Source organism: Aedes aegypti, chromosome 3 (genome assembly GCF_002204515.2).
Source record: "Aedes aegypti strain LVP_AGWG chromosome 3, AaegL5.0 Primary Assembly, whole genome shotgun sequence".
Taxonomy (NCBI): Eukaryota; Metazoa; Arthropoda; class Insecta; order Diptera; family Culicidae; genus Aedes; species Aedes aegypti.
The window spans coordinates 33,204,607-33,213,711 of record NC_035109.1 but is presented as its reverse complement, the minus strand read 5'-3'; the positions used below and the strand labels follow the sequence as shown (position 1 = coordinate 33,213,711).

The following is a 9,105-nucleotide window of genomic DNA, read 5'->3' as shown; positions in this document are numbered from 1 at the left end:
TCATCTACTTTAAGTATAATCTTATTTATAGTATAATATGTCGTTTAAGTTATTTAGTATAATATGTATTTAGTATAATATGTATTTTTTTATAATATGTTTAAGTTATTTATAGTATAATATGTACTAGTACACGACACTGAAAACGGCCTTACAGTTGAGGTCGAAATACGCGTATCTGTCAAAGGATACAAACTTTAGTGGAATTAGATGGGATAGTACTAAATTCGGTTTTTTCATCTACTTAGTTTATCGTGTTTCGCAAACGAAATTCTACACGTTTCACTATGAACCAACTCAATTTTCACTTTTCTAAAGCTTTGTTTTCGGAAATACAAAACGACGTACCGTGATGCGGGGTGTAGTTGATCAGTGGGGAAAATCTCATCATTCCCGTACCGACATGTATAGCCTGCCAAGGGTGCTATAATTCGATTTAAATTATCAAAATTTATGTTATGACAAAACTGATTTGTTTATAGGTTTTTGCGCATTTAAACCTCGCGATTCCAAAAACATTTTTGTTCTTACTCTGGTTCACAAATATTCAATAGTGGAAGTAAGTTACTTTTACGTTTTCTGTGTTTACTCATTATAAACTCCATTTGGCACTACACCGAATAGCGCCTTCAGTTTTTTTTTGCTAGCGCTGCCTGTCCTGTACGTGAAACATAATGGCGGAAATAGTGCGCTATTACATCTATGTTTAGTGTGTTAGAACATGTAAAATGTACAGACACTCTATTCACAGTCTGGCGGATAGAACTATCGGAGCCAGTCGAACATGACTGGTAAAGAGTGCTTGAATAATTCGCATTAAAGGAAAAATTAACGAAAGTTTATTGGTTTTGAAACAAAGTGCATATCAAGAATGTTCAACGAAATTTGCCCTTTATGAGACTCATTGGTTGATGGAGAAAAAATATTATTTTGTCATTGTTCCAACAAGAAGGTCACTTGAATGCTTAAACTATTTGCTCAGTTGCCAGCAATTTTAGTGAGATTATCACGTTGCCAGTTCATGAGATTTTCCGTTCGCCAGACTGTGAATAGAGTGGCTGTAGTAAAATAATATGACTTTTGGAAATTGCTGAACATTTTCTGACATTGCTGCTAACGAGATGTTCCGAGCCTGGTAATAGCCACAGTTAGCTATTTATAGTGCGTTAGTACATGTTAAATTAGATGATTTGAGGAAATTGTTGAACATTTTCTGATTTTCCAAAAGCATGCTTCTTGCATGTATAAAATTTTGAATATACATGTGAAGAAATAAAATGACAAAATGCAGAAATATTTCAAAATATATCCAAAATAAGGTTTTAACTCTATTCAATTAGTTTTCTCCAAATTATGATATAAATGTATTTACGTCTATTTGAAAAATTAATTGAGATTTTATTCAGGACAGCTACTATCATTCCCTCAGCAGGGCGACATGGAATAATTCACATCCCTGGATTTCACGTCATACAATTTTGTTAACAATTTCTAACTCATTTGCTTTTGCTTTGTTTCCCCTGACAAAACTTCACTGTTAATCTCAACTGTCAACTACAGTGTTGGAAATCAAAAAGCAAACAAATGCCGATTTCCATATAGAATGGTCATGTTAGGAGGCCTGTAGTTCAGTGTGTAATGATCCGAATGACCTGGAATTTTGGCGGCGAACTAAAAATAACATGCAATTATCATTTTTTGGAACATTTTTATACACATATCTTACAGTTTTAGACGGTTCCAAATTGGAAATAAAAAAATAAACAACACCAATGTGAAATAAGCGGGGATTCGCTGGCTGGAACACGACTGCCTTCCAGCTAGCGAATCCGACTCGTTAGTTGGAACGACTGACAGCTGATAAAAATGCTGCAGACCCGCGCATCTCGAAAGCAAATCGTCACAAAACGCACATTTACATGCACATTTATTTTATATATGGAGACTTCATAGCGACGGTGCACAGACGTCAATGTCAGTCTGACATCTACTCTTGACATTCGAGTGCTTTTTAGTTGGATTTTTTTCCAACCAGCGAACATCCAACCATCGAGTCATTCCATGTAGCGGACCCCCAATGAGCGAATCCCCACTGTAACCAAAAACAGAAATATATTACAATTTTGAGCATTTGAATGACATCACACGTTATTAAACAATGATACGGTGAAGAAAGGATCATCCTCTATCTGCCCGTGGTCTTGGTTTGGATGCTTATTCATTCATTTGATCAGCGACAACGAGCTACACACCACGTTACCAATGGTTTTTAGGACGTTGTCCTAGATTAAGCGAGAATCAGCGGTTAAAAATTTACCAGGATTATTTTTTTCTTGTATTATAAGACAATGATAATGTTGACTTTTTTCATTTCTAATTTGAAACTTTAAGACAAAATTACGTTATTTATAGTTCGCCACCAAAATTTCTTGTCATTAGTATAATTGATGATGATGATGATGATGATTTGATTCTACCATCTATTGTAGCAAGGCATCTGCCTATAGCACTGGAATAATCTGAAAATCGATTTGATTAAGATTGTGCTGTTGTTCGTGAGCAGTCAGTCTCCTGTATGAAGGGCCAAAAACGGATGTGCGGACCCGCAAGCAGAGGCACTTGCACAAAACCCGCGGCAGGGGAAAAGAATCTCCTTCCAGAAGAAAGTTTTCACGAACAATTTTACAATCAAGCCCTCGATTGACAGAATACTCCCAATAGATGGGGTCGAAGAGCCCGCCCTCAATCCACGAAATGTTAACAACAGGGAGGAGGCAGTCCGAAGTTCCCTGTCCAAATCGCTTCATTCGGGTGCCCTGATGGTCCCAACCAACCCAGTTATATATGATATAAAAAGATAAATAAATACAATATAAATTAGAACAATCTCACCAAGTTAGTTGGAACCCCATGCAGATTTGTAACACTTGATGAACTGCATGAACTCTCCTATTTTCACTATATGCTACACGGCACTCGCGAAACATTTTATTAATGATTGTGTTTACTTCAACAAGACGTCACAATGTCACATACAGCGTCACTCGACGATTATATGAAAATTGCACAATGAACGCGTCACGCTCCGCTTGACGCGCCGCGTTACTATGTTGTCGACCTACAGCTTTGGGTTGTTCCCCTTCTAACACCACATTTCGTCGTTGTCATGGCAACATAATGCGCTAAGTTTCACGCACACACACACTTACTGATCTGAGGTACCCATGGCTTCCAGAAAATTCGATGCGCACTTCAACCACATGATTTTATATAAATTCTTGAGAATTAAACGACCATATTGCGAAATATTTATAAAATGCTTTACATGCCAACTGACAACAGTTCATTCAACACCATTGAACCTCATTAAAACAACAAACAACTCCACCCACACGACAACACCAATACAATGAATTCGCCAGATTTTTTTTTCACTTCACATCGGCCAAGCCATTACAAAATCGATCAAACACCTCGAAAAATACCATAGTTTCACAATTTTTCACTATACACCATGAAAATTCATTCCTATATCCACTGACACGCACTATCCGCTACTTTTTTTTTGTGAAATTTCTTCCATATTATCGAAAACCATGCATTTAAAACAGGAACCGCTTCCGCGTACGTCCTCACCCTGCCGGCGGGATTTTTTCACTCATTTCTTGTCATTAGTATAATTACATACATATTTAAAGATTTCCAAAAATGACAATTTTGTGTGAAAATTGGCTCTTTTTCATTTCCAATACTGTATGTGTATTAACAATCGAAATTATTTCTAAGACGAAGGCTTTCTTAAATGATCGGTGTTCAGATAGATCGGACTAGATGATATTTTGGCGTTATGAAGATACGTTATTTTGATACAGATGTATCATCAAATAGATAATTTATTACATTTCATTACATTACAGCAAATAATACAAATATTTTGATTTTTCGAATGCCTGAAGTACTTTTTTCTGAACCTATTAAAAAACACTTGGTCCAGTCTGTCTGAAAATCGACCAAATAAAATCATTTGTTTGAGAATGACATATTTTGTATGAGAGATATTTTTTTCAACGCCTATACAAATACCGACGGAAGTCACAATGCCAAATCTGACCCTGCTGCTTACTTACCGCAGTCTTTCACTTGACAAATTAAAGCAGAAATTTATTAAATATTTTAAAATTAAGGTAAAAAGTGGCCATTGAAAAGTTTGTGCATTTTTTTTTTGAAAAAAAAAAAATTGTTCTACCTCCACAACATTTAGTTATACACACTTAAATTATTTCACCGACCACAGCAAAATGTTTCGCCGAGAACCCAACAGCTGAGATTTCGGTAGTTTTCAATACCGAATATCGATACTTATTTTACCGAGTTTTCGGCAAACCTATTTTTTTACCGAGATCTCTGCGAACGTTTACCGAGATCTTGGTAAAAGTTTCACCGAGATTCGGCAAATAATTACAGAGATATCAGCTGTTGGGTTCTCGGCGAAACAATTTTTCGAGGACGATTTCCGAATTTAAGTGTACCGTGTTTCAATAGTTGGCTGCATTGTGTTTTTTTTAGGAATTTCAGCTATTGAAAACAAAAACAAACAAGTGTAATATTCAACAACTTTGATAAAGTCACTAGCCCCCTATTTTCGAAGAAAGAAAAAGACAATTTACACCGTCTTCAGCACACAGGCTGCACAGACTGAACATTAGGCAACGGACAATACGAAACACCCAGTAGTCCTGCGATGAATTTTTCGTTTGACGAAAAGTTTTCACCGACTGGAGTGGGAATCGAACCCACACCCCGTGGCACAATACGCCTAGATGACTGACGCCGCTAGCCGCAAGGCCAGGAAGCCCACAAAGCCTATTTAGAACTTTGTTTTTGCTTGGATTACCCTTGTGGCTTAACGGGCTTAACTTTAAAATAATTTGGTACAAAGATGTAGAAGAACCTTCTGAAAAAAGGCAGAATAAAGACTTCCATGTCCCTTGCAAATGCCCAAAAATGTATGTGGCATGCAAAGTAGTTGAGCAAAATCTAGAATGTTGCACGAATAAAAAAGGTTGAGTTTACTTCACCCAAAATTAAGTATATCGATTCAACACAAATTCTTTCGGTATTCTCTTTCTTCCTCACGAGAGTTGTCAAAAATAGAGAGAGCTGCATCTACCCAATTGGTCCAATAAAACAAATTTAGGTAAATGCAACTTTTCTTATGTTTGGGTTGAAAGAACTCAATTTTGCGTTAAATCAACCCAAAATTGAGCATATTTTTCTAGTGGAATCAAAGTCAAACTACCTAGTGGGGACCATGGAAATTTAGCCAAAATTGAGTAATTGGTCTCAACTCCAGAATTGTGTTGAAATAACCCAAAATTGAGTTGAATCCACTCTCCGTATGTGAAAACTGGTGTACCGCGATCTGTCAACTTTTTATACCGAGTGTACACTGAATAAAATGACCGCCATAGATTGAACGATTTTTGCCTCATACGAACCCCATGCATACTTTCAGATAGTGATCCTTTATGAACTAATTTACAATGACGTCACGCTGCTTCTTCCACCGGGAAGAACACCTTTTACTGCGGGCCGTGTTTACAAAAAATGAACTATTTCGTTGTGCATTCATCCACTTCATGTTCATCCGGTGAACATTCGTCGTCCGGATGTTGGTCCGGATGTCATTTTATGTAAACATTGCCCGCATTTAGAGCAGAAAAGAAAAAGAAAGTCGAGGATAAAAGAAGACTGCCCAGGTAACCAGTAAGCACTGTTATAAGCGGTAAATGAGCTGTTCAACAGCATGTCAGTGCCAACTGGCAGCATATACCATTTTCAAATGCTTTTAGGCATTATGTTCCACAAGCCCTGATATTAGCCGTATACGGGTATATAACGCTATGTTACAGGGCTTGTAAACCCTGTGCGTATTAGCAGTACACCAGGGCTGTGAATGCTTATAAACGGCTTGTGACATGACGTTTATGACAACAAAGCCGATACAGATTTCAATCAAAACAAATGTAGATTCGATGATCAAATTTGGTTAAAATGTATTTTGAACAGCAGAATGATTGCAGAAAGTAAACGATTCCGCAGCGGAAGAAGTCCATAGAAATTCATGAGTAGTGGAAACACTAAGGATTTGAATGCTTCCGATTTGCAACACTCCTGATAAAGAACTTTCCCATTCCGAACCATTGCAAGAGCAGCAAGAGGAAATACAAAATTAATCATGAAAGCGTTTTTGGGGTTATTTCGCGAGATCATCGCATTGAAATCCTTCTTCGATTAGTTGTTAAGGGATTTAACTTCCACCATTATTGTATACTGCAATTATATACTGCAATGAAGTCCGTGGCCTCTTCCATGAGTTTGCTAACAATCTTACCGAGGTTATCTGGACACCTGGGTAATCTCTTATGCTTTAAATACTATCCTGGGCAAACTAAACCATCAATGCATAGGTGGAGCAGTTGGAAAATCTAGGGAAAATCATGTAATAGGAGCCTCGGAAACATTAGTTCGAACCTGGATCACGTAACAAAAAAATCAACTTCGATTAGTAACATAAAAAGGTAGAAAAGGACGAAAAATAAACAAAGATTTTTTTTCCTTTTTCTTTGATCCATGTGCTATAATATTTTGACACCTCTCGCTTCAGAGACTCGGAACGAGTAGGCCGTTCATCAGCCAAATAATTCGTCAAAAGTGGCTCTATAGCAGCCCTTAATTGCGATATAGTTCCAATAAGCCCTGATAGCCAAGCCTTTAAATCGACTATAGAACCAACTTGGTGCCGTTTTATACGGCTTAGTGGTTACTTGGGTGTGGATAAGTCCATAAGAGAGATTTGCGGAAGCTGACATTTCTGTCAAAGTGTGAGCCAATCGAGCAGCGAGAGCTGTCGAAGCGTGAGCCAAACGAACATGCGATATGTTTGTTTTGAAATTTTCTTGAGAAGTAATGTAATCCGCTTGAAATTATTTTGGTGAGAGTTGTTTTGCATAGAACAATAAATATGAATAATTTTCCTTTTTTTATTTTTTGTCAATGCGATATTTAGGGGAAGGGGTGGTAAAATGAACACCTTAAGGATATCATCTTGTTTCTAATATAAAAACGAAAAAATTGTATAGTTTTATAGCACAAGATCAAAAACAGGGATGTTAGCTAAAGCAGAAACACGAATTCAGAACAAAAAAAAAAACTAAATATTCACATATTTTTATCGCTAGCAAAAAACAATTAAAATGTTCATTTTACCTGCACTATGTGGGTAAAGTGAACAGTTGTTGGTGGTAAATTGAACATCATGCAAACAACGTGAGCAAAACTAATATTTTTTACAATTTTCGCTGCATTCCCGAAAATAAAAAATGATTGTAACCCATTCAAAAAGAAATGTAAAAGTTTCAGATTTGACATCACATCACAACGATATTCCCATCACTGAAAAACCTCTAGACCTCCGAGTCAAAAGTTACGTCAGCTCCAACTTTCAAACGTGGTTTTCTAAAATCTTGGTTTTCGTTGATATTTTAACTTCAATTGACTTCCGTGTCAATCCGAACACTCAGATTTATGCTCTAAATCGTCCGTGCGTGATACAAATTAATTGAAATTTGTTTTTTCTTGGTAAATAGCACGGTGTTCATTTTACCACCACTTCCCCTAGTTGTTTTCAAATACAATTTTTAGCAATGAGGAAGTCATGTCCGTGTTATAATATTATTCTCGACGCCCAGCACACACAGCACTGCTGGTCTGTTGCCAAATCATTCCGTTTTTACTTCCGCTTATCTCTCACATAAAGGTTCACTACTTTCAGAGACATTTAAGATGATTTTCATCTTCGGTGAATCATCTGTTAACAAATCGCACTATATGGAAATCATCCTATCTAGAAAGTATTTTCATCCTTTCAAAAGATGCTTGAGTTTGAATGATTTTCATACGTCAATGTAAACAACCCCCATGACAAGCTTGGTTAGAACAACAAATATACAAATCGACTTCAAACAATAACCAAACGTTGATATGGTTATACAGTCGCCTCTCCACATCTCGATATTGAAGGGACCATCGAGATAGGGAGAGATCGAGACAAAGAACGCAATTTCAATCAATACTAGATTGAAAATCACTCCGTTACCAGGAAAATAATAAACAAGCAGACGTCACTTCGTGCTCTCGAACTGTTTTGAATCAGTGAAATCGGGTCTAGTAACCTTTGATAATAGGAATATCGACATACGGAGAGAAAAACTGGAACGGAAATCATCCAAGTACACATCGAGATAGGGCGATATCGAGATATAGAAGATATCGAGATACGGAGAGTGAAAATGTACGCAGAATGAAGGGACCGAAGAAATCATCGACATAGGGAGAGATATCGAGATATAGAACATCGAGATGTGGAGAGTCGACTGTACACATTATATGTTACTGTTAATTTTTATCATCACATATTTGTATTAATCCAGGAATTATTGATGGTTGGTCGTATGATCCGCTGACATTGACACCTGAATGAAGCGGCTGCTGATGTTATTCCAGAATTCGAACTGCACGATTTGTGGTTCTGGTACAGTTTAAAGCTAGCTGAAAAGTAATAAAAATAATTTCTATAAAAATGAGTCTGGTTATATTTTTAACAAAATGCAATTACCAGTGAAATCCATGAGGCAAAACTTGAAATACCACGCTGCTACCACCATATTTTCGGTAAACATTACAGGAATAATTTGACGTTTGGGATCGTTAGTTATCCGCATGATACATTAGACGATAATTGAATGATGCTGATCGCGCACGGGTGGACCCTTAAGTACGTTGTGTTTTTCTTGGTTTAAAGAAATAAAAAGCAAATGATTGTCCAGCCGTCCTGCCATGGCGGATATATATTACTATATTTATTTATTTGAGTGGGTTTGTATGAGGGATAAGATGGGCAATTCCATGTGTTTTGTAACAACAGATGCTTTATTAGGGGCATGGTAGAAAATAAAATCTTTTAATTATTGCATGTTACTCTTTTGTGATGTCTGAATTCAACTGTTTAGTTGTTGTCATACGGAAATATATTAAAAGTCTTTT

At 36.8% G+C, this 9,105-nt stretch overlaps 1 long non-coding RNA gene across 1 annotated transcript; it reads right to left on the bottom strand.

Moving 5' to 3' along the window:
* Nucleotides 1–8,424: 8,424 nt before the first annotated feature.
* On the bottom strand, nucleotides 8,425–8,841 carry LOC110677953. The gene is made up of 2 exons (XR_002501343.1): nucleotides 8,678–8,841; nucleotides 8,425–8,610 (listed from the first exon to the last, which is right to left on the bottom strand). It is a non-coding gene; the product is annotated as an uncharacterized LOC110677953 (long non-coding RNA).
* Between the last annotated feature and the right edge of the window lie 264 nt (nucleotides 8,842–9,105).